At 54.1% G+C, this 17,914-nt stretch overlaps 50 non-coding genes across 50 annotated transcripts; 26 read left to right on the top strand and 24 right to left on the bottom strand.

Moving 5' to 3' along the window:
• Window positions 1–177: 177 nt before the first annotated feature.
• On the top strand, window positions 178–269 carry Trnai-uau (transfer RNA isoleucine (anticodon UAU)). Its single transcript is given in 2 exon segments — window positions 178–215; window positions 234–269. It is a non-coding gene; the product is annotated as a tRNA-Ile (tRNA).
• A 111-nt stretch (window positions 270–380) lies between these two features.
• On the top strand, window positions 381–452 carry Trnad-guc (transfer RNA aspartic acid (anticodon GUC)). The gene has a single exon. It is a non-coding gene; the product is annotated as a tRNA-Asp (tRNA).
• A 233-nt stretch (window positions 453–685) lies between these two features.
• Trnam-cau (transfer RNA methionine (anticodon CAU)) lies at window positions 686–757 on the bottom strand. The gene has a single exon. It is a non-coding gene; the product is annotated as a tRNA-Met (tRNA).
• A 283-nt stretch (window positions 758–1,040) lies between these two features.
• Trnar-acg (transfer RNA arginine (anticodon ACG)) lies at window positions 1,041–1,113 on the bottom strand. Its single transcript has one exon. It is a non-coding gene; the product is annotated as a tRNA-Arg (tRNA).
• A 443-nt stretch (window positions 1,114–1,556) lies between these two features.
• On the top strand, window positions 1,557–1,648 carry Trnai-uau (transfer RNA isoleucine (anticodon UAU)). The gene is given in 2 exon segments: window positions 1,557–1,594; window positions 1,613–1,648. It is a non-coding gene; the product is annotated as a tRNA-Ile (tRNA).
• A 111-nt stretch (window positions 1,649–1,759) lies between these two features.
• On the top strand, window positions 1,760–1,831 carry Trnad-guc (transfer RNA aspartic acid (anticodon GUC)). Its single transcript has one exon. It is a non-coding gene; the product is annotated as a tRNA-Asp (tRNA).
• A 233-nt stretch (window positions 1,832–2,064) lies between these two features.
• On the bottom strand, window positions 2,065–2,136 carry Trnam-cau (transfer RNA methionine (anticodon CAU)). Its single transcript has one exon. It is a non-coding gene; the product is annotated as a tRNA-Met (tRNA).
• Window positions 2,137–2,419: 283 nt separating this feature from the next.
• Window positions 2,420–2,492, bottom strand: Trnar-acg (transfer RNA arginine (anticodon ACG)). Its single transcript has one exon. It is a non-coding gene; the product is annotated as a tRNA-Arg (tRNA).
• Window positions 2,493–2,935: 443 nt separating this feature from the next.
• On the top strand, window positions 2,936–3,027 carry Trnai-uau (transfer RNA isoleucine (anticodon UAU)). Its single transcript is given in 2 exon segments — window positions 2,936–2,973; window positions 2,992–3,027. It is a non-coding gene; the product is annotated as a tRNA-Ile (tRNA).
• A 111-nt stretch (window positions 3,028–3,138) lies between these two features.
• Trnad-guc (transfer RNA aspartic acid (anticodon GUC)) lies at window positions 3,139–3,210 on the top strand. Its single transcript has one exon. It is a non-coding gene; the product is annotated as a tRNA-Asp (tRNA).
• A 233-nt stretch (window positions 3,211–3,443) lies between these two features.
• On the bottom strand, window positions 3,444–3,515 carry Trnam-cau (transfer RNA methionine (anticodon CAU)). The gene has a single exon. It is a non-coding gene; the product is annotated as a tRNA-Met (tRNA).
• A 283-nt stretch (window positions 3,516–3,798) lies between these two features.
• On the bottom strand, window positions 3,799–3,871 carry Trnar-acg (transfer RNA arginine (anticodon ACG)). Its single transcript has one exon. It is a non-coding gene; the product is annotated as a tRNA-Arg (tRNA).
• A 443-nt stretch (window positions 3,872–4,314) lies between these two features.
• Window positions 4,315–4,406, top strand: Trnai-uau (transfer RNA isoleucine (anticodon UAU)). Its single transcript is given in 2 exon segments — window positions 4,315–4,352; window positions 4,371–4,406. It is a non-coding gene; the product is annotated as a tRNA-Ile (tRNA).
• Window positions 4,407–4,517: 111 nt separating this feature from the next.
• Window positions 4,518–4,589, top strand: Trnad-guc (transfer RNA aspartic acid (anticodon GUC)). Its single transcript has one exon. It is a non-coding gene; the product is annotated as a tRNA-Asp (tRNA).
• Window positions 4,590–4,822: 233 nt separating this feature from the next.
• Window positions 4,823–4,894, bottom strand: Trnam-cau (transfer RNA methionine (anticodon CAU)). Its single transcript has one exon. It is a non-coding gene; the product is annotated as a tRNA-Met (tRNA).
• Window positions 4,895–5,177: 283 nt separating this feature from the next.
• Trnar-acg (transfer RNA arginine (anticodon ACG)) lies at window positions 5,178–5,250 on the bottom strand. The gene has a single exon. It is a non-coding gene; the product is annotated as a tRNA-Arg (tRNA).
• A 443-nt stretch (window positions 5,251–5,693) lies between these two features.
• Trnai-uau (transfer RNA isoleucine (anticodon UAU)) lies at window positions 5,694–5,785 on the top strand. The gene is given in 2 exon segments: window positions 5,694–5,731; window positions 5,750–5,785. It is a non-coding gene; the product is annotated as a tRNA-Ile (tRNA).
• Window positions 5,786–5,896: 111 nt separating this feature from the next.
• Window positions 5,897–5,968, top strand: Trnad-guc (transfer RNA aspartic acid (anticodon GUC)). The gene has a single exon. It is a non-coding gene; the product is annotated as a tRNA-Asp (tRNA).
• A 233-nt stretch (window positions 5,969–6,201) lies between these two features.
• Window positions 6,202–6,273, bottom strand: Trnam-cau (transfer RNA methionine (anticodon CAU)). The gene has a single exon. It is a non-coding gene; the product is annotated as a tRNA-Met (tRNA).
• A 283-nt stretch (window positions 6,274–6,556) lies between these two features.
• Trnar-acg (transfer RNA arginine (anticodon ACG)) lies at window positions 6,557–6,629 on the bottom strand. The gene has a single exon. It is a non-coding gene; the product is annotated as a tRNA-Arg (tRNA).
• Window positions 6,630–7,072: 443 nt separating this feature from the next.
• Trnai-uau (transfer RNA isoleucine (anticodon UAU)) lies at window positions 7,073–7,164 on the top strand. The gene is given in 2 exon segments: window positions 7,073–7,110; window positions 7,129–7,164. It is a non-coding gene; the product is annotated as a tRNA-Ile (tRNA).
• Window positions 7,165–7,275: 111 nt separating this feature from the next.
• Trnad-guc (transfer RNA aspartic acid (anticodon GUC)) lies at window positions 7,276–7,347 on the top strand. The gene has a single exon. It is a non-coding gene; the product is annotated as a tRNA-Asp (tRNA).
• Window positions 7,348–7,580: 233 nt separating this feature from the next.
• Trnam-cau (transfer RNA methionine (anticodon CAU)) lies at window positions 7,581–7,652 on the bottom strand. Its single transcript has one exon. It is a non-coding gene; the product is annotated as a tRNA-Met (tRNA).
• Window positions 7,653–7,935: 283 nt separating this feature from the next.
• Window positions 7,936–8,008, bottom strand: Trnar-acg (transfer RNA arginine (anticodon ACG)). The gene has a single exon. It is a non-coding gene; the product is annotated as a tRNA-Arg (tRNA).
• Window positions 8,009–8,451: 443 nt separating this feature from the next.
• Window positions 8,452–8,543, top strand: Trnai-uau (transfer RNA isoleucine (anticodon UAU)). Its single transcript is given in 2 exon segments — window positions 8,452–8,489; window positions 8,508–8,543. It is a non-coding gene; the product is annotated as a tRNA-Ile (tRNA).
• Window positions 8,544–8,654: 111 nt separating this feature from the next.
• On the top strand, window positions 8,655–8,726 carry Trnad-guc (transfer RNA aspartic acid (anticodon GUC)). Its single transcript has one exon. It is a non-coding gene; the product is annotated as a tRNA-Asp (tRNA).
• Window positions 8,727–9,314: 588 nt separating this feature from the next.
• On the bottom strand, window positions 9,315–9,387 carry Trnar-acg (transfer RNA arginine (anticodon ACG)). The gene has a single exon. It is a non-coding gene; the product is annotated as a tRNA-Arg (tRNA).
• Window positions 9,388–9,830: 443 nt separating this feature from the next.
• On the top strand, window positions 9,831–9,922 carry Trnai-uau (transfer RNA isoleucine (anticodon UAU)). Its single transcript is given in 2 exon segments — window positions 9,831–9,868; window positions 9,887–9,922. It is a non-coding gene; the product is annotated as a tRNA-Ile (tRNA).
• A 111-nt stretch (window positions 9,923–10,033) lies between these two features.
• On the top strand, window positions 10,034–10,105 carry Trnad-guc (transfer RNA aspartic acid (anticodon GUC)). The gene has a single exon. It is a non-coding gene; the product is annotated as a tRNA-Asp (tRNA).
• A 233-nt stretch (window positions 10,106–10,338) lies between these two features.
• Trnam-cau (transfer RNA methionine (anticodon CAU)) lies at window positions 10,339–10,410 on the bottom strand. The gene has a single exon. It is a non-coding gene; the product is annotated as a tRNA-Met (tRNA).
• A 283-nt stretch (window positions 10,411–10,693) lies between these two features.
• On the bottom strand, window positions 10,694–10,766 carry Trnar-acg (transfer RNA arginine (anticodon ACG)). Its single transcript has one exon. It is a non-coding gene; the product is annotated as a tRNA-Arg (tRNA).
• A 443-nt stretch (window positions 10,767–11,209) lies between these two features.
• On the top strand, window positions 11,210–11,301 carry Trnai-uau (transfer RNA isoleucine (anticodon UAU)). The gene is given in 2 exon segments: window positions 11,210–11,247; window positions 11,266–11,301. It is a non-coding gene; the product is annotated as a tRNA-Ile (tRNA).
• Window positions 11,302–11,412: 111 nt separating this feature from the next.
• Trnad-guc (transfer RNA aspartic acid (anticodon GUC)) lies at window positions 11,413–11,484 on the top strand. Its single transcript has one exon. It is a non-coding gene; the product is annotated as a tRNA-Asp (tRNA).
• A 233-nt stretch (window positions 11,485–11,717) lies between these two features.
• Window positions 11,718–11,789, bottom strand: Trnam-cau (transfer RNA methionine (anticodon CAU)). Its single transcript has one exon. It is a non-coding gene; the product is annotated as a tRNA-Met (tRNA).
• A 283-nt stretch (window positions 11,790–12,072) lies between these two features.
• On the bottom strand, window positions 12,073–12,145 carry Trnar-acg (transfer RNA arginine (anticodon ACG)). The gene has a single exon. It is a non-coding gene; the product is annotated as a tRNA-Arg (tRNA).
• Window positions 12,146–12,588: 443 nt separating this feature from the next.
• Trnai-uau (transfer RNA isoleucine (anticodon UAU)) lies at window positions 12,589–12,680 on the top strand. Its single transcript is given in 2 exon segments — window positions 12,589–12,626; window positions 12,645–12,680. It is a non-coding gene; the product is annotated as a tRNA-Ile (tRNA).
• A 111-nt stretch (window positions 12,681–12,791) lies between these two features.
• Window positions 12,792–12,863, top strand: Trnad-guc (transfer RNA aspartic acid (anticodon GUC)). The gene has a single exon. It is a non-coding gene; the product is annotated as a tRNA-Asp (tRNA).
• A 233-nt stretch (window positions 12,864–13,096) lies between these two features.
• On the bottom strand, window positions 13,097–13,168 carry Trnam-cau (transfer RNA methionine (anticodon CAU)). Its single transcript has one exon. It is a non-coding gene; the product is annotated as a tRNA-Met (tRNA).
• A 283-nt stretch (window positions 13,169–13,451) lies between these two features.
• Trnar-acg (transfer RNA arginine (anticodon ACG)) lies at window positions 13,452–13,524 on the bottom strand. Its single transcript has one exon. It is a non-coding gene; the product is annotated as a tRNA-Arg (tRNA).
• A 443-nt stretch (window positions 13,525–13,967) lies between these two features.
• On the top strand, window positions 13,968–14,059 carry Trnai-uau (transfer RNA isoleucine (anticodon UAU)). The gene is given in 2 exon segments: window positions 13,968–14,005; window positions 14,024–14,059. It is a non-coding gene; the product is annotated as a tRNA-Ile (tRNA).
• A 111-nt stretch (window positions 14,060–14,170) lies between these two features.
• Window positions 14,171–14,242, top strand: Trnad-guc (transfer RNA aspartic acid (anticodon GUC)). Its single transcript has one exon. It is a non-coding gene; the product is annotated as a tRNA-Asp (tRNA).
• A 233-nt stretch (window positions 14,243–14,475) lies between these two features.
• On the bottom strand, window positions 14,476–14,547 carry Trnam-cau (transfer RNA methionine (anticodon CAU)). The gene has a single exon. It is a non-coding gene; the product is annotated as a tRNA-Met (tRNA).
• A 283-nt stretch (window positions 14,548–14,830) lies between these two features.
• Window positions 14,831–14,903, bottom strand: Trnar-acg (transfer RNA arginine (anticodon ACG)). The gene has a single exon. It is a non-coding gene; the product is annotated as a tRNA-Arg (tRNA).
• A 443-nt stretch (window positions 14,904–15,346) lies between these two features.
• Trnai-uau (transfer RNA isoleucine (anticodon UAU)) lies at window positions 15,347–15,438 on the top strand. The gene is given in 2 exon segments: window positions 15,347–15,384; window positions 15,403–15,438. It is a non-coding gene; the product is annotated as a tRNA-Ile (tRNA).
• A 111-nt stretch (window positions 15,439–15,549) lies between these two features.
• Trnad-guc (transfer RNA aspartic acid (anticodon GUC)) lies at window positions 15,550–15,621 on the top strand. Its single transcript has one exon. It is a non-coding gene; the product is annotated as a tRNA-Asp (tRNA).
• Window positions 15,622–16,209: 588 nt separating this feature from the next.
• Trnar-acg (transfer RNA arginine (anticodon ACG)) lies at window positions 16,210–16,282 on the bottom strand. Its single transcript has one exon. It is a non-coding gene; the product is annotated as a tRNA-Arg (tRNA).
• Window positions 16,283–16,725: 443 nt separating this feature from the next.
• On the top strand, window positions 16,726–16,817 carry Trnai-uau (transfer RNA isoleucine (anticodon UAU)). Its single transcript is given in 2 exon segments — window positions 16,726–16,763; window positions 16,782–16,817. It is a non-coding gene; the product is annotated as a tRNA-Ile (tRNA).
• A 111-nt stretch (window positions 16,818–16,928) lies between these two features.
• On the top strand, window positions 16,929–17,000 carry Trnad-guc (transfer RNA aspartic acid (anticodon GUC)). Its single transcript has one exon. It is a non-coding gene; the product is annotated as a tRNA-Asp (tRNA).
• A 233-nt stretch (window positions 17,001–17,233) lies between these two features.
• Window positions 17,234–17,305, bottom strand: Trnam-cau (transfer RNA methionine (anticodon CAU)). Its single transcript has one exon. It is a non-coding gene; the product is annotated as a tRNA-Met (tRNA).
• Window positions 17,306–17,588: 283 nt separating this feature from the next.
• Trnar-acg (transfer RNA arginine (anticodon ACG)) lies at window positions 17,589–17,661 on the bottom strand. The gene has a single exon. It is a non-coding gene; the product is annotated as a tRNA-Arg (tRNA).
• Between the last annotated feature and the right edge of the window lie 253 nt (window positions 17,662–17,914).

Below are 17,914 nucleotides of genomic sequence, written 5' to 3' on the forward strand. Positions count from 1 at the left end.
GAGGACAAGCGGTTGATATGCTTGTAAGTGTAGCATATGAAGCAAGAATCGAATGAGGCAGTCGTAGACAGGTGCTAAATTCGCAGTATGGCCGCAGGGGACGATCTTATGACGGGTGTGCAGCCACAACAGGTTGGCAGCAAAGTGAGTATCGCTAACTGAAAGCTCTCTGCTGTAGCCCCAGTGGCGCAATTGGTTAGCGCACGGTACTTATAAGGCAGTAGCCGTGAGCAATGCCGGGGTTGTGAGTTCGAGCCTCACCTGGGGCATACTTTTATTTCGTAGCAGCTGACTCTGAAAGCATCGGGACGCGAGAGTTGAGATGTATCACCTGCTTGAGAAAGATAAGAGTGCGTGCATTATAGTCACCGATCGCGTGTTCCTCGGTAGTATAGTGGTTAGTATCCCCGCCTGTCACGCGGGAGACCGGGGTTCGATTCCCCGCCGGGGAGGTGCGATTTTTATATCGCGAAAGTTGCACGCGTGGCCCCAAAGGACATTAACGTTGCGATCAAGGAATGTAGTTACTGCAAAATCGTAAGAAAGTCTGCGTCTTAGGAAGTGTTTCTCGCATTCTTCACACGACGTCGTCGTTCCACGACTTACAGGGGTTGCTGTTGACGCTGAATCAGCTCACCCCAGGCTTAATGATCGAGCTCGAGGCACCCAAGAAAAAGAATAATTTTAGCAGAGCGTGGTTTCGATCCACGGACCTCTGGGTTATGGGCCCAGCACGCTTCCACTGCGCCACTCTGCTGCGTGGAGCCGTCCGCGCTCTTCGGTGCGTGACATGGGACACTTGGAAAGCGTTGTCTGCGTCGGTTTCCCGCGCCTACCGTTTAATTAAGTGCGTAACATCTCTCAGCTTGACTTGTCTCGACTTTGCTCGACTGACGCTACGCTGACGCTTGCACGAAGCGATATTTACCGCAATCGTCTCGAGATGCAGCTGCGAGATGCTCAGGATTAACATTGCACTCCACGAAGGTGGAGACATTCGAATCCACTGCCTAGCTACGCGCCCGCAACTAACAAAATGCCGACCCTGCCAGGATTCGAACCTGGAATCTTCTGATCCGTAGTCAGACGCGTTATCCGTTGCGCCACAGGGCCACTGTTTGCGTTTTTTACCACGAGGCGGGTGCACATCGCAAAGCAACGTGTTCTCCGTGGCTCGGCAACTGCATGTCGTCCACTGACAACGGCGGCGCGGCCACTCTGGTCTTGCGCACTCTGCAGGGAGCTGCCAAGGAAGGCATCTCTCCTCCAGCTGCTCGGCCACGGTGCGCCTGCACGGCTTAGAGCTTGCCACACATCTGCCCTCGCTGTTGGACAGGTAGCAGAAGGCAAGGCGCGCGTTTTTCTGCATTTTTTTCGGCGAGGACAAGCGGTTGATATGCTTGTAAGTGTAGCATATGAAGCAAGAATCGAATGAGGCAGTCGTAGACAGGTGCTAAATTCGCAGTATGGCCGCAGGTGACGATCTTATGACGGGTGTGCAGCCACAACAGGTTGGCAGCAAAGTGAGTATCGCTAACTGAAAGCTCTCTGCTGTAGCCCCAGTGGCGCAATTGGTTAGCGCACGGTACTTATAAGGCAGTAGCCGTGAGCAATGCCGGGGTTGTGAGTTCGAGCCTCACCTGGGGCATACTTTTATTTCGTAGCAGCTGACTCTGAAAGCATCGGGACGCGAGAGTTGAGATGTATCACCTGCTTGAGAAAGATAAGTGTGCGTGCATTATAGTCACCGATCGCGTGTTCCTCGGTAGTATAGTGGTTAGTATCCCCGCCTGTCACGCGGGAGACCGGGGTTCGATTCCCCGCCGGGGAGGTGCGATTTTTATATCGCGAAAGTTGCACGCGTGGCCCCAAAGGACATTAACGTTGCGATCAAGGAATGTAGTTACTGCAAAATCGTAAGAAAGTCTGCGTCTTAGGAAGTGTTTCTCGCATTCTTCACACGACGTCGTCGTTCCACGACTTACAGGGGTTGCTGTTGACGCTGAATCAGCTCACCCCAGGCTTAATGATCGAGCTCGAGGCACCCAAGAAAAAGAATAATTTTAGCAGAGCGTGGTTTCGATCCACGGACCTCTGGGTTATGGGCCCAGCACGCTTCCACTGCGCCACTCTGCTGCGTGGAGCCGTCCGCGCTCTTCGGTGCGTGACATGGGACACTTGGAAAGCGTTGTCTGCGTCGGTTTCCCGCGCCTACCGTTTAATTAAGTGCGTAACATCTCTCAGCTTGACTTGTCTCGACTTTGCTCGACTGACGCTACGCTGACGCTTGCACGAAGCGATATTTACCGCAATCGTCTCGAGATGCAGCTGCGAGATGCTCAGGATTAACATTGCACTCCACGAAGGTGGAGACATTCGAATCCACTGCCTAGCTACGCGCCCGCAACTAACAAAATGCCGACCCTGCCAGGATTCGAACCTGGAATCTTCTGATCCGTAGTCAGACGCGTTATCCGTTGCGCCACAGGGCCACTGTTTGCGTTTTTTACCACGAGGCGGGTGCACATCGCAAAGCAACGTGTTCTCCGTGGCTCGGCAACTGCATGTCGTCCACTGACAACGGCGGCGCGGCCACTCTGGTCTTGCGCACTCTGCAGGGAGCTGCCAAGGAAGGCATCTCTCCTCCAGCTGCTCGGCCACGGTGCGCCTGCACGGCTTAGAGCTTGCCACACATCTGCCCTCGCTGTTGGACAGGTAGCAGAAGGCAAGGCGCGCGTTTTTCTGCATTTTTTTCGGCGAGGACAAGCGGTTGATATGCTTGTAAGTGTAGCATATGAAGCAAGAATCGAATGAGGCAGTCGTAGACAGGTGCTAAATTCGCAGTATGGCCGCAGGTGACGATCTTATGACGGGTGTGCAGCCACAACAGGTTGGCAGCAAAGTGAGTATCGCTAACTGAAAGCTCTCTGCTGTAGCCCCAGTGGCGCAATTGGTTAGCGCACGGTACTTATAAGGCAGTAGCCGTGAGCAATGCCGGGGTTGTGAGTTCGAGCCTCACCTGGGGCATACTTTTATTTCGTAGCAGCTGACTCTGAAAGCATCGGGACGCGAGAGTTGAGATGTATCACCTGCTTGAGAAAGATAAGTGTGCGTGCATTATAGTCACCGATCGCGTGTTCCTCGGTAGTATAGTGGTTAGTATCCCCGCCTGTCACGCGGGAGACCGGGGTTCGATTCCCCGCCGGGGAGGTGCGATTTTTATATCGCGAAAGTTGCACGCGTGGCCCCAAAGGACATTAACGTTGCGATCAAGGAATGTAGTTACTGCAAAATCGTAAGAAAGTCTGCGTCTTAGGAAGTGTTTCTCGCATTCTTCACACGACGTCGTCGTTCCACGACTTACAGGGGTTGCTGTTGACGCTGAATCAGCTCACCCCAGGCTTAATGATCGAGCTCGAGGCACCCAAGAAAAAGAATAATTTTAGCAGAGCGTGGTTTCGATCCACGGACCTCTGGGTTATGGGCCCAGCACGCTTCCACTGCGCCACTCTGCTGCGTGGAGCCGTCCGCGCTCTTCGGTGCGTGACATGGGACACTTGGAAAGCGTTGTCTGCGTCGGTTTCCCGCGCCTACCGTTTAATTAAGTGCGTAACATCTCTCAGCTTGACTTGTCTCGACTTTGCTCGACTGACGCTACGCTGACGCTTGCACGAAGCGATATTTACCGCAATCGTCTCGAGATGCAGCTGCGAGATGCTCAGGATTAACATTGCACTCCACGAAGGTGGAGACATTCGAATCCACTGCCTAGCTACGCGCCCGCAACTAACAAAATGCCGACCCTGCCAGGATTCGAACCTGGAATCTTCTGATCCGTAGTCAGACGCGTTATCCGTTGCGCCACAGGGCCACTGTTTGCGTTTTTTACCACGAGGCGGGTGCACATCGCAAAGCAACGTGTTCTCCGTGGCTCGGCAACTGCATGTCGTCCACTGACAACGGCGGCGCGGCCACTCTGGTCTTGCGCACTCTGCAGGGAGCTGCCAAGGAAGGCATCTCTCCTCCAGCTGCTCGGCCACGGTGCGCCTGCACGGCTTAGAGCTTGCCACACATCTGCCCTCGCTGTTGGACAGGTAGCAGAAGGCAAGGCGCGCGTTTTTCTGCATTTTTTTCGGCGAGGACAAGCGGTTGATATGCTTGTAAGTGTAGCATATGAAGCAAGAATCGAATGAGGCAGTCGTAGACAGGTGCTAAATTCGCAGTATGGCCGCAGGGGACGATCTTATGACGGGTGTGCAGCCACAACAGGTTGGCAGCAAAGTGAGTATCGCTAACTGAAAGCTCTCTGCTGTAGCCCCAGTGGCGCGATTGGTTAGCGCACGGTACTTATAAGGCAGTAGCCGTGAGCAATGCCGGGGTTGTGAGTTCGAGCCTCACCTGGGGCATACTTTTATTTCGTAGCAGCTGACTCTGAAAGCATCGGGACGCGAGAGTTGAGATGTATCACCTGCTTGAGAAAGATAAGTGTGCGTGCATTATAGTCACCGATCGCGTGTTCCTCGGTAGTATAGTGGTTAGTATCCCCGCCTGTCACGCGGGAGACCGGGGTTCGATTCCCCGCCGGGGAGGTGCGATTTTTATATCGCGAAAGTTGCACGCGTGGCCCCAAAGGACATTAACGTTGCGATCAAGGAATGTAGTTACTGCAAAATCGTAAGAAAGTCTGCGTCTTAGGAAGTGTTTCTCGCATTCTTCACACGACGTCGTCGTTCCACGACTTACAGGGGTTGCTGTTGACGCTGAATCAGCTCACCCCAGGCTTAATGATCGAGCTCGAGGCACCCAAGAAAAAGAATAATTTTAGCAGAGCGTGGTTTCGATCCACGGACCTCTGGGTTATGGGCCCAGCACGCTTCCACTGCGCCACTCTGCTGCGTGGAGCCGTCCGCGCTCTTCGGTGCGTGACATGGGACACTTGGAAAGCGTTGTCTGCGTCGGTTTCCCGCGCCTACCGTTTAATTAAGTGCGTAACATCTCTCAGCTTGACTTGTCTCGACTTTGCTCGACTGACGCTACGCTGACGCTTGCACGAAGCGATATTTACCGCAATCGTCTCGAGATGCAGCTGCGAGATGCTCAGGATTAACATTGCACTCCACGAAGGTGGAGACATTCGAATCCACTGCCTAGCTACGCGCCCGCAACTAACAAAATGCCGACCCTGCCAGGATTCGAACCTGGAATCTTCTGATCCGTAGTCAGACGCGTTATCCGTTGCGCCACAGGGCCACTGTTTGCGTTTTTTACCACGAGGCGGGTGCACATCGCAAAGCAACGTGTTCTCCGTGGCTCGGCAACTGCATGTCGTCCACTGACAACGGCGGCGCGGCCACTCTGGTCTTGCGCACTCTGCAGGGAGCTGCCAAGGAAGGCATCTCTCCTCCAGCTGCTCGGCCACGGTGCGCCTGCACGGCTTAGAGCTTGCCACATATCTGCCCTCGCTGTTGGACAGGTAGCAGAAGGCAAGGCGCGCGTTTTTCTGCATTTTTTTCGGCGAGGACAAGCGGTTGATATGCTTGTAAGTGTAGCATATGAAGCAAGAATCGAATGAGGCAGTCGTAGACAGGTGCTAAATTCGCAGTATGGCCGCAGGTGACGATCTTATGACGGGTGTGCAGCCACAACAGGTTGGCAGCAAAGTGAGTATCGCTAACTGAAAGCTCTCTGCTGTAGCCCCAGTGGCGCAATTGGTTAGCGCACGGTACTTATAAGGCAGTAGCCGTGAGCAATGCCGGGGTTGTGAGTTCGAGCCTCACCTGGGGCATACTTTTATTTCGTAGCAGCTGACTCTGAAAGCATCGGGACGCGAGAGTTGAGATGTATCACCTGCTTGAGAAAGATAAGAGTGCGTGCATTATAGTCACCGATCGCGTGTTCCTCGGTAGTATAGTGGTTAGTATCCTCGCCTGTCACGCGGGAGACCGGGGTTCGATTCCCCGCCGGGGAGGTGCGATTTTTATATCGCGAAAGTTGCACGCGTGGCCCCAAAGGACATTAACGTTGCGATCAAGGAATGTAGTTACTGCAAAATCGTAAGAAAGTCTGCGTCTTAGGAAGTGTTTCTCGCATTCTTCACACGACGTCGTCGTTTCACGACTTACAGGGGTTGCTGTTGACGCTGAATCAGCTCACCCCAGGCTTAATGATCGAGCTCGAGGCACCCAAGAAAAAGAATAATTTTAGCAGAGCGTGGTTTCGATCCACGGACCTCTGGGTTATGGGCCCAGCACGCTTCCACTGCGCCACTCTGCTGCGTGGAGCCGTCCGCGCTCTTCGGTGCGTGACATGGGACACTTGGAAAGCGTTGTCTGCGTCGGTTTCCCGCGCCTACCGTTTAATTAAGTGCGTAACATCTCTCAGCTTGACTTGTCTCGACTTTGCTCGACTGACGCTACGCTGACGCTTGCACGAAGCGATATTTACCGCAATCGTCTCGAGATGCAGCTGCGAGATGCTCAGGATTAACATTGCACTCCACGAAGGTGGAGACATTCGAATCCACTGCCTAGCTACGCGCCCGCAACTAACAAAATGCCGACCCTGCCAGGATTCGAACCTGGAATCTTCTGATCCGTAGTCAGACGCGTTATCCGTTGCGCCACAGGGCCACTGTTTGCGTTTTTTACCACGAGGCGGGTGCACATCGCAAAGCAACGTGTTCTCCGTGGCTCGGCAACTGCATGTCGTCCACTGACAACGGCGGCGCGGCCACTCTGGTCTTGCGCACTCTGCAGGGAGCTGCCAAGGAAGGCATCTCTCCTCCAGCTGCTCGGCCACGGTGCGCCTGCACGGCTTAGAGCTTGCCACACATCTGCCCTCGCTGTTGGACAGGTAGCAGAAGGCAAGGCGCGCGTTTTTCTGCATTTTTTTCGGCGAGGACAAGCGGTTGATATGCTTGTAAGTGTAGCATATGAAGCAAGAATCGAATGAGGCAGTCGTAGACAGGTGCTAAATTCGCAGTATGGCCGCAGGTGACGATCTTATGACGGGTGTGCAGCCACAACAGGTTGGCAGCAAAGTGAGTATCGCTAACTGAAAGCTCTCTGCTGTAGCCCCAGTGGCGCAATTGGTTAGCGCACGGTACTTATAAGGCAGTAGCCGTGAGCAATGCCGGGGTTGTGAGTTCGAGCCTCACCTGGGGCATACTTTTATTTCGTAGCAGCTGACTCTGAAAGCATCGGGACGCGAGAGTTGAGATGTATCACCTGCTTGAGAAAGATAAGTGTGCGTGCATTATAGTCACCGATCGCGTGTTCCTCGGTAGTATAGTGGTTAGTATCCCCGCCTGTCACGCGGGAGACCGGGGTTCGATTCCCCGCCGGGGAGGTGCGATTTTTATATCGCGAAAGTTGCACGCGTGGCCCCAAAGGACATTAACGTTGCGATCAAGGAATGTAGTTACTGCAAAATCGTAAGAAAGTCTGCGTCTTAGGAAGTGTTTCTCGCATTCTTCACACGACGTCGTCGTTCCACGACTTACAGGGGTTGCTGTTGACGCTGAATCAGCTCACCCCAGGCTTAATGATCGAGCTCGAGGCACCCAAGAAAAAGAATAATTTTAGCAGAGCGTGGTTTCGATCCACGGACCTCTGGGTTATGGGCCCAGCACGCTTCCACTGCGCCACTCTGCTGCGTGGAGCCGTCCGCGCTCTTCGGTGCGTGACATGGGACACTTGGAAAGCGTTGTCTGCGTCGGTTTCCCGCGCCTACCGTTTAATTAAGTGCGTAACATCTCTCAGCTTGACTTGTCTCGACTTTGCTCGACTGACGCTACGCTGACGCTTGCACGAAGCGATATTTACCGCAATCGTCTCGAGATGCAGCTGCGAGATGCTCAGGATTAACATTGCACTCCACGAAGGTGGAGACATTCGAATCCACTGCCTAGCTACGCGCCCGCAACTAACAAAATGCCGACCCTGCCAGGATTCGAACCTGGAATCTTCTGATCCGTAGTCAGACGCGTTATCCGTTGCGCCACAGGGCCACTGTTTGCGTTTTTTACCACGAGGCGGGTGCACATCGCAAAGCAACGTGTTCTCCGTGGCTCGGCAACTGCATGTCGTCCACTGACAACGGCGGCGCGGCCACTCTGGTCTTGCGCACTCTGCAGGGAGCTGCCAAGGAAGGCATCTCTCCTCCAGCTGCTCGGCCACGGTGCGCCTGCACGGCTTAGAGCTTGCCACACATCTGCCCTCGCTGTTGGACAGGTAGCAGAAGGCAAGGCGCGCGTTTTTCTGCATTTTTTTCGGCGAGGACAAGCGGTTGATATGCTTGTAAGTGTAGCATATGAAGCAAGAATCGAATGAGGCAGTCGTAGACAGGTGCTAAATTCGCAGTATGGCCGCAGGTGACGATCTTATGACGGGTGTGCAGCCACAACAGGTTGGCAGCAAAGTGAGTATCGCTAACTGAAAGCTCTCTGCTGTAGCCCCAGTGGCGCAATTGGTTAGCGCACGGTACTTATAAGGCAGTAGCCGTGAGCAATGCCGGGGTTGTGAGTTCGAGCCTCACCTGGGGCATACTTTTATTTCGTAGCAGCTGACTCTGAAAGCATCGGGACGCGAGAGTTGAGATGTATCACCTGCTTGAGAAAGATAAGTGTGCGTGCATTATAGTCACCGATCGCGTGTTCCTCGGTAGTATAGTGGTTAGTATCCCCGCCTGTCACGCGGGAGACCGGGGTTCGATTCCCCGCCGGGGAGGTGCGATTTTTATATCGCGAAAGTTGCACGCGTGGCCCCAAAGGACATTAACGTTGCGATCAAGGAATGTAGTTACTGCAAAATCGTAAGAAAGTCTGCGTCTTAGGAAGTGTTTCTCGCATTCTTCACACGACGTCGTCGTTCCACGACTTACAGGGGTTGCTGTTGACGCTGAATCAGCTCACCCCAGGCTTAATGATCGAGCTCGAGGCACCCAAGAAAAAGAATAATTTTAGCAGAGCGTGGTTTCGATCCACGGACCTCTGCGTTATGGGCCCAGCACGCTTCCACTGCGCCACTCTGCTGCGTGGAGCCGTCCGCGCTCTTCGGTGCGTGACATGGGACACTTGGAAAGCGTTGTCTGCGTCGGTTTCCCGCGCCTACCGTTTAATTAAGTGCGTAACATCTCTCAGCTTGACTTGTCTCGACTTTGCTCGACTGACGCTACGCTGACGCTTGCACGAAGCGATATTTACCGCAATCGTCTCGAGATGCAGCTGCGAGATGCTCAGGATTAACATTGCACTCCACGAAGGTGGAGACATTCGAATCCACTGCCTAGCTACGCGCCCGCAACTAACAAAATGCCGACCCTGCCAGGATTCGAACCTGGAATCTTCTGATCCGTAGTCAGACGCGTTATCCGTTGCGCCACAGGGCCACTGTTTGCGTTTTTTACCACGAGGCGGGTGCACATCGCAAAGCAACGTGTTCTCCGTGGCTCGGCAACTGCATGTCGTCCACTGACAACGGCGGCGCGGCCACTCTGGTCTTGCGCACTCTGCAGGGAGCTGCCAAGGAAGGCATCTCTCCTCCAGCTGCTCGGCCACGGTGCGCCTGCACGGCTTAGAGCTTGCCACACATCTGCCCTCGCTGTTGGACAGGTAGCAGAAGGCAAGGCGCGCGTTTTTCTGCATTTTTTTCGGCGAGGACAAGCGGTTGATATGCTTGTAAGTGTAGCATATGAAGCAAGAATCGAATGAGGCAGTCGTAGACAGGTGCTAAATTCGCAGTATGGCCGCAGGGGACGATCTTATGACGGGTGTGCAGCCACAACAGGTTGGCAGCAAAGTGAGTATCGCTAACTGAAAGCTCTCTGCTGTAGCCCCAGTGGCGCAATTGGTTAGCGCACGGTACTTATAAGGCAGTAGCCGTGAGCAATGCCGGGGTTGTGAGTTCGAGCCTCACCTGGGGCATACTTTTATTTCGTAGCAGCTGACTCTGAAAGCATCGGGACGCGAGAGTTGAGATGTATCACCTGCTTGAGAAAGATAAGTGTGCGTGCATTATAGTCACCGATCGCGTGTTCCTCGGTAGTATAGTGGTTAGTATCCCCGCCTGTCACGCGGGAGACCGGGGTTCGATTCCCCGCCGGGGAGGTGCGATTTTTATATCGCGAAAGTTGCACGCGTGGCCCCAAAGGACATTAACGTTGCGATCAAGGAATGTAGTTACTGCAAAATCGTAAGAAAGTCTGCGTCTTAGGAAGTGTTTCTCGCATTCTTCACACGACGTCGTCGTTCCACGACTTACAGGGGTTGCTGTTGACGCTGAATCAGCTCACCCCAGGCTTAATGATCGAGCTCGAGGCACCCAAGAAAAAGAATAATTTTAGCAGAGCGTGGTTTCGATCCACGGACCTCTGGGTTATGGGCCCAGCACGCTTCCACTGCGCCACTCTGCTGCGTGGAGCCGTCCGCGCTCTTCGGTGCGTGACATGGGACACTTGGAAAGCGTTGTCTGCGTCGGTTTCCCGCGCCTACCGTTTAATTAAGTGCGTAACATCTCTCAGCTTGACTTGTCTCGACTTTGCTCGACTGACGCTACGCTGACGCTTGCACGAAGCGATATTTACCGCAATCGTCTCGAGATGCAGCTGCGAGATGCTCAGGATTAACATTGCACTCCACGAAGGTGGAGACATTCGAATCCACTGCCTAGCTACGCGCCCGCAACTAACAAAATGCCGACCCTGCCAGGATTCGAACCTGGAATCTTCTGATCCGTAGTCAGACGCGTTATCCGTTGCGCCACAGGGCCACTGTTTGCGTTTTTTACCACGAGGCGGGTGCACATCGCAAAGCAACGTGTTCTCCGTGGCTCGGCAACTGCATGTCGTCCACTGACAACGGCGGCGCGGCCACTCTGGTCTTGCGCACTCTGCAGGGAGCTGCCAAGGAAGGCATCTCTCCTCCAGCTGCTCGGCCACGGTGCGCCTGCACGGCTTAGAGCTTGCCACACATCTGCCCTCGCTGTTGGACAGGTAGCAGAAGGCAAGGCGCGCGTTTTTCTGCATTTTTTTCGGCGAGGACAAGCGGTTGATATGCTTGTAAGTGTAGCATATGAAGCAAGAATCGAATGAGGCAGTCGTAGACAGGTGCTAAATTCGCAGTATGGCCGCAGGTGACGATCTTATGACGGGTGTGCAGCCACAACAGGTTGGCAGCAAAGTGAGTATCGCTAACTGAAAGCTCTCTGCTGTAGCCCCAGTGGCGCAATTGGTTAGCGCACGGTACTTATAAGGCAGTAGCCGTGAGCAATGCCGGGGTTGTGAGTTCGAGCCTCACCTGGGGCATACTTTTATTTCGTAGCAGCTGACTCTGAAAGCATCGGGACGCGAGAGTTGAGATGTATCACCTGCTTGAGAAAGATAAGAGTGCGTGCATTATAGTCACCGATCGCGTGTTCCTCGGTAGTATAGTGGTTAGTATCCTCGCCTGTCACGCGGGAGACCGGGGTTCGATTCCCCGCCGGGGAGGTGCGATTTTTATATCGCGAAAGTTGCACGCGTGGCCCCAAAGGACATTAACGTTGCGATCAAGGAATGTAGTTACTGCAAAATCGTAAGAAAGTCTGCGTCTTAGGAAGTGTTTCTCGCATTCTTCACACGACGTCGTCGTTCCACGACTTACAGGGGTTGCTGTTGACGCTGAATCAGCTCACCCCAGGCTTAATGATCGAGCTCGAGGCACCCAAGAAAAAGAATAATTTTAGCAGAGCGTGGTTTCGATCCACGGACCTCTGGGTTATGGGCCCAGCACGCTTCCACTGCGCCACTCTGCTGCGTGGAGCCGTCTGCGCTCTTCGGTGCGTGACATGGGACACTTGGAAAGCGTTGTCTGCGTCGGTTTCCCGCGCCTACCGTTTAATTAAGTGCGTAACATCTCTCAGCTTGACTTGTCTCGACTTTGCTCGACTGACGCTACGCTGACGCTTGCACGAAGCGATATTTACCGCAATCGTCTCGAGATGCAGCTGCGAGATGCTCAGGATTAACATTGCACTCCACGAAGGTGGAGACATTCGAATCCACTGCCTAGCTACGCGCCCGCAACTAACAAAATGCCGACCCTGCCAGGATTCGAACCTGGAATCTTCTGATCCGTAGTCAGACGCGTTATCCGTTGCGCCACAGGGCCACTGTTTGCGTTTTTTACCACGAGGCGGGTGCACATCGCAAAGCAACGTGTTCTCCGTGGCTCGGCAACTGCATGTCGTCCACTGACAACGGCGGCGCGGCCACTCTGGTCTTGCGCACTCTGCAGGGAGCTGCCAAGGAAGGCATCTCTCCTCCAGCTGCTCGGCCACGGTGCGCCTGCACGGCTTAGAGCTTGCCACACATCTGCCCTCGCTGTTGGACAGGTAGCAGAAGGCAAGGCGCGCGTTTTTCTGCATTTTTTTCGGCGAGGACAAGCGGTTGATATGCTTGTAAGTGTAGCATATGAAGCAAGAATCGAATGAGGCAGTCGTAGACAGGTGCTAAATTCGCAGTATGGCCGCAGGTGACGATCTTATGACGGGTGTGCAGCCACAACAGGTTGGCAGCAAAGTGAGTATCGCTAACTGAAAGCTCTCTGCTGTAGCCCCAGTGGCGCAATTGGTTAGCGCACGGTACTTATAAGGCAGTAGCCGTGAGCAATGCCGGGGTTGTGAGTTCGAGCCTCACCTGGGGCATACTTTTATTTCGTAGCAGCTGACTCTGAAAGCATCGGGACGCGAGAGTTGAGATGTATCACCTGCTTGAGAAAGATAAGTGTGCGTGCATTATAGTCACCGATCGCGTGTTCCTCGGTAGTATAGTGGTTAGTATCCCCGCCTGTCACGCGGGAGACCGGGGTTCGATTCCCCGCCGGGGAGGTGCGATTTTTATATCGCGAAAGTTGCACGCGTGGCCCCAAAGGACATTAACGTTGCGATCAAGGAATGTAGTTACTGCAAAATCGTAAGAAAGTCTGCGTCTTAGGAAGTGTTTCTCGCATTCTTCACACGACGTCGTCGTTCCACGACTTACAGGGGTTGCTGTTGACGCTGAATCAGCTCACCCCAGGCTTAATGATCGAGCTCGAGGCACCCAAGAAAAAGAATAATTTTAGCAGAGCGTGGTTTCGATCCACGGACCTCTGGGTTATGGGCCCAGCACGCTTCCACTGCGCCACTCTGCTGCGTGGAGCCGTCCGCGCTCTTCGGTGCGTGACATGGGACACTTGGAAAGCGTTGTCTGCGTCGGTTTCCCGCGCCTACCGTTTAATTAAGTGCGTAACATCTCTCAGCTTGACTTGTCTCGACTTTGCTCGACTGACGCTACGCTGACGCTTGCACGAAGCGATATTTACCGCAATCGTCTCGAGATGCAGCTGCGAGATGCTCAGGATTAACATTGCACTCCACGAAGGTGGAGACATTCGAATCCACTGCCTAGCTACGCGCCCGCAACTAACAAAATGCCGACCCTGCCAGGATTCGAACCTGGAATCTTCTGATCCGTAGTCAGACGCGTTATCCGTTGCGCCACAGGGCCACTGTTTGCGTTTTTTACCACGAGGCGGGTGCACATCGCAAAGCAACGTGTTCTCCGTGGCTCGGCAACTGCATGTCGTCCACTGACAACGGCGGCGCGGCCACTCTGGTCTTGCGCACTCTGCAGGGAGCTGCCAAGGAAGGCATCTCTCCTCCAGCTGCTCGGCCACGGTGCGCCTGCACGGCTTAGAGCTTGCCACACATCTGCCCTCGCTGTTGGACAGGTAGCAGAAGGCAAGGCGCGCGTTTTTCTGCATTTTTTTCGGCGAGGACAAGCGGTTGATATGCTTGTAAGTGTAGCATATGAAGCAAGAATCGAATGAGGCAGTCGTAGACAGGTGCTAAATTCGCAGTATGGCCGCAGGTGACGATCTTATGACGGGTGTGCAGCCACAACAGGTTGGCAGCAAAGTGAGTATCGCTAACTGAAAGCTCTCTGCTGTAGCCCCAGTGGCGCAATTGGTTAGCGCACGGTACTTATAAGGCAGTAGCCGTGAGCAATGCCGGGGTTGTGAGTTCGAGCCTCACCTGGGGCATACTTTTATTTCGTAGCAGCTGACTCTGAAAGCATCGGGACGCGAGAGTTGAGATGTATCACCTGCTTGAGAAAGATAAGAGTGCGTGCATTATAGTCACCGATCGCGTGTTCCTCGGTAGTATAGTGGTTAGTATCCTCGCCTGTCACGCGGGAGACCGGGGTTCGATTCCCCGCCGGGGAGGTGCGATTTTTATATCGCGAAAGTTGCACGCGTGGCCCCAAAGGACATTAACGTTGCGATCAAGGAATGTAGTTACTGCAAAATCGTAAGAAAGTCTGCGTCTTAGGAAGTGTTTCTCGCATTCTTCACACGACGTCGTCGTTTCACGACTTACAGGGGTTGCTGTTGACGCTGAATCAGCTCACCCCAGGCTTAATGATCGAGCTCGAGGCACCCAAGAAAAAGAATAATTTTAGCAGAGCGTGGTTTCGATCCACGGACCTCTGGGTTATGGGCCCAGCACGCTTCCACTGCGCCACTCTGCTGCGTGGAGCCGTCCGCGCTCTTCGGTGCGTGACATGGGACACTTGGAAAGCGTTGTCTGCGTCGGTTTCCCGCGCCTACCGTTTAATTAAGTGCGTAACATCTCTCAGCTTGACTTGTCTCGACTTTGCTCGACTGACGCTACGCTGACGCTTGCACGAAGCGATATTTACCGCAATCGTCTCGAGATGCAGCTGCGAGATGCTCAGGATTAACATTGCACTCCACGAAGGTGGAGACATTCGAATCCACTGCCTAGCTACGCGTCCGCAACTAACAAAATGCCGACCCTGCCAGGATTCGAACCTGGAATCTTCTGATCCGTAGTCAGACGCGTTATCCGTTGCGCCACAGGGCCACTGTTTGCGTTTTTTACCACGAGGCGGGTGCACATCGCAAAGCAACGTGTTCTCCGTGGCTCGGCAACTGCATGTCGTCCACTGACAACGGCGGCGCGGCCACTCTGGTCTTGCGCACTCTGCAGGGAGCTGCCAAGGAAGGCATCTCTCCTCCAGCTGCTCGGCCACGGTGCGCCTGCACGGCTTAGAGCTTGCCACACATCTGCCCTCGCTGTTGGACAGGTAGCAGAAGGCAAGGCGCGCGTTTTTCTGCATTTTTTTCGGCGAGGACAAGCGGTTGATATGCTTGTAAGTGTAGCATATGAAGCAAGAATCGAATGAGGCAGTCGTAGACAGGTGCTAAATTCGCAGTATGGCCGCAGGTGACGATCTTATGACGGGTGTGCAGCCACAACAGGTTGGCAGCAAAGTGAGTATCGCTAACTGAAAGCTCTCTGCTGTAGCCCCAGTGGCGCAATTGGTTAGCGCACGGTACTTATAAGGCAGTAGCCGTGAGCAATGCCGGGGTTGTGAGTTCGAGCCTCACCTGGGGCATACTTTTATTTCGTAGCAGCTGACTCTGAAAGCATCGGGACGCGAGAGTTGAGATGTATCACCTGCTTGAGAAAGATAAGTGTGCGTGCATTATAGTCACCGATCGCGTGTTCCTCGGTAGTATAGTGGTTAGTATCCCCGCCTGTCACGCGGGAGACCGGGGTTCGATTCCCCGCCGGGGAGGTGCGATTTTTATATCGCGAAAGTTGCACGCGTGGCCCCAAAGGACATTAACGTTGCGATCAAGGAATGTAGTTACTGCAAAATCGTAAGAAAGTCTGCGTCTTAGGAAGTGTTTCTCGCATTCTTCACACGACGTCGTCGTTCCACGACTTACAGGGGTTGCTGTTGACGCTGAATCAGCTCACCCCAGGCTTAATGATCGAGCTCGAGGCACCCAAGAAAAAGAATAATTTTAGCAGAGCGTGGTTTCGATCCACGGACCTCTGCGTTATGGGCCCAGCACGCTTCCACTGCGCCACTCTGCTGCGTGGAGCCGTCCGCGCTCTTCGGTGCGTGACATGGGACACTTGGAAAGCGTTGTCTGCGTCGGTTTCCCGCGCCTACCGTTTAATTAAGTGCGTAACATCTCTCAGCTTGACTTGTCTCGACTTTGCTCGACTGACGCTACGCTGACGCTTGCACGAAGCGATATTTACCGCAATCATCTCGAGATGCAGCTGCGAGATGCTCAGGATTAACATTGCACTCCACGAAGGTGGAGACATTCGAATCCACTGCCTAGCTACGCGCCCGCAACTAACAAAATGCCGACCCTGCCAGGATTCGAACCTGGAATCTTCTGATCCGTAGTCAGACGCGTTATCCGTTGCGCCACAGGGCCACTGTTTGCGTTTTTTACCACGAGGCGGGTGCACATCGCAAAGCAACGTGTTCTCCGTGGCTCGGCAACTGCATGTCGTCCACTGACAACGGCGGCGCGGCCACTCTGGTCTTGCGCACTCTGCAGGGAGCTGCCAAGGAAGGCATCTCTCCTCCAGCTGCTCGGCCACGGTGCGCCTGCACGGCTTAGAGCTTGCCACACATCTGCCCTCGCTGTTGGACAGGTAGCAGAAGGCAAGGCGCGCGTTTTTCTGCATTTTTTTCGGCGAGGACAAGCGGTTGATATGCTTGTAAGTGTAGCATATGAAGCAAGAATCGAATGAGGCAGTCGTAGACAGGTGCTAAATTCGCAGTATGGCCGCAGGTGACGATCTTATGACGGGTGTGCAGCCACAACAGGTTGGCAGCAAAGTGAGTATCGCTAACTGAAAGCTCTCTGCTGTAGCCCCAGTGGCGCAATTGGTTAGCGCACGGTACTTATAAGGCAGTAGCCGTGAGCAATGCCGGGGTTGTGAGTTCGAGCCTCACCTGGGGCATACTTTTATTTCGTAGCAGCTGACTCTGAAAGCATCGGGACGCGAGAGTTGAGATGTATCACCTGCTTGAGAAAGATAAGTGTGCGTGCATTATAGTCACCGATCGCGTGTTCCTCGGTAGTATAGTGGTTAGTATCCCCGCCTGTCACGCGGGAGACCGGGGTTCGATTCCCCGCCGGGGAGGTGCGATTTTTATATCGCGAAAGTTGCACGCGTGGCCCCAAAGGACATTAACGTTGCGATCAAGGAATGTAGTTACTGCAAAATCGTAAGAAAGTCTGCGTCTTAGGAAGTGTTTCTCGCATTCTTCACACGACGTCGTCGTTCCACGACTTACAGGGGTTGCTGTTGACGCTGAATCAGCTCACCCCAGGCTTAATGATCGAGCTCGAGGCACCCAAGAAAAAGAATAATTTTAGCAGAGCGTGGTTTCGATCCACGGACCTCTGGGTTATGGGCCCAGCACGCTTCCACTGCGCCACTCTGCTGCGTGGAGCCGTCCGCGCTCTTCGGTGCGTGACATGGGACACTTGGAAAGCGTTGTCTGCGTCGGTTTCCCGCGCCTACCGTTTAATTAAGTGCGTAACATCTCTCAGCTTGACTTGTCTCGACTTTGCTCGACTGACGCTACGCTGACGCTTGCACGAAGCGATATTTACCGCAATCGTCTCGAGATGCAGCTGCGAGATGCTCAGGATTAACATTGCACTCCACGAAGGTGGAGACATTCGAATCCACTGCCTAGCTACGCGCCCGCAACTAACAAAATGCCGACCCTGCCAGGATTCGAACCTGGAATCTTCTGATCCGTAGTCAGACGCGTTATCCGTTGCGCCACAGGGCCACTGTTTGCGTTTTTTACCACGAGGCGGGTGCACATCGCAAAGCAACGTGTTCTCCGTGGCTCGGCAACTGCATGTCGTCCACTGACAACGGCGGCGCGGCCACTCTGGTCTTGCGCTCTCTGCAGGGAGCTGCCAAGGAAGGCATCTGTCCTCCAGCTGCTCGGCCACGGTGCGCCTGCACGGCTTAGAGCTTGCCACACATCTGCCCTCGCTGTTGGACAGGTAGCAGAAGGCAAGGCGCGCGTTTTTCTG

Source organism: Schistocerca nitens, chromosome 9 (genome assembly GCF_023898315.1).
Source record: "Schistocerca nitens isolate TAMUIC-IGC-003100 chromosome 9, iqSchNite1.1, whole genome shotgun sequence".
Taxonomy (NCBI): domain Eukaryota; kingdom Metazoa; phylum Arthropoda; class Insecta; order Orthoptera; family Acrididae; genus Schistocerca; species Schistocerca nitens.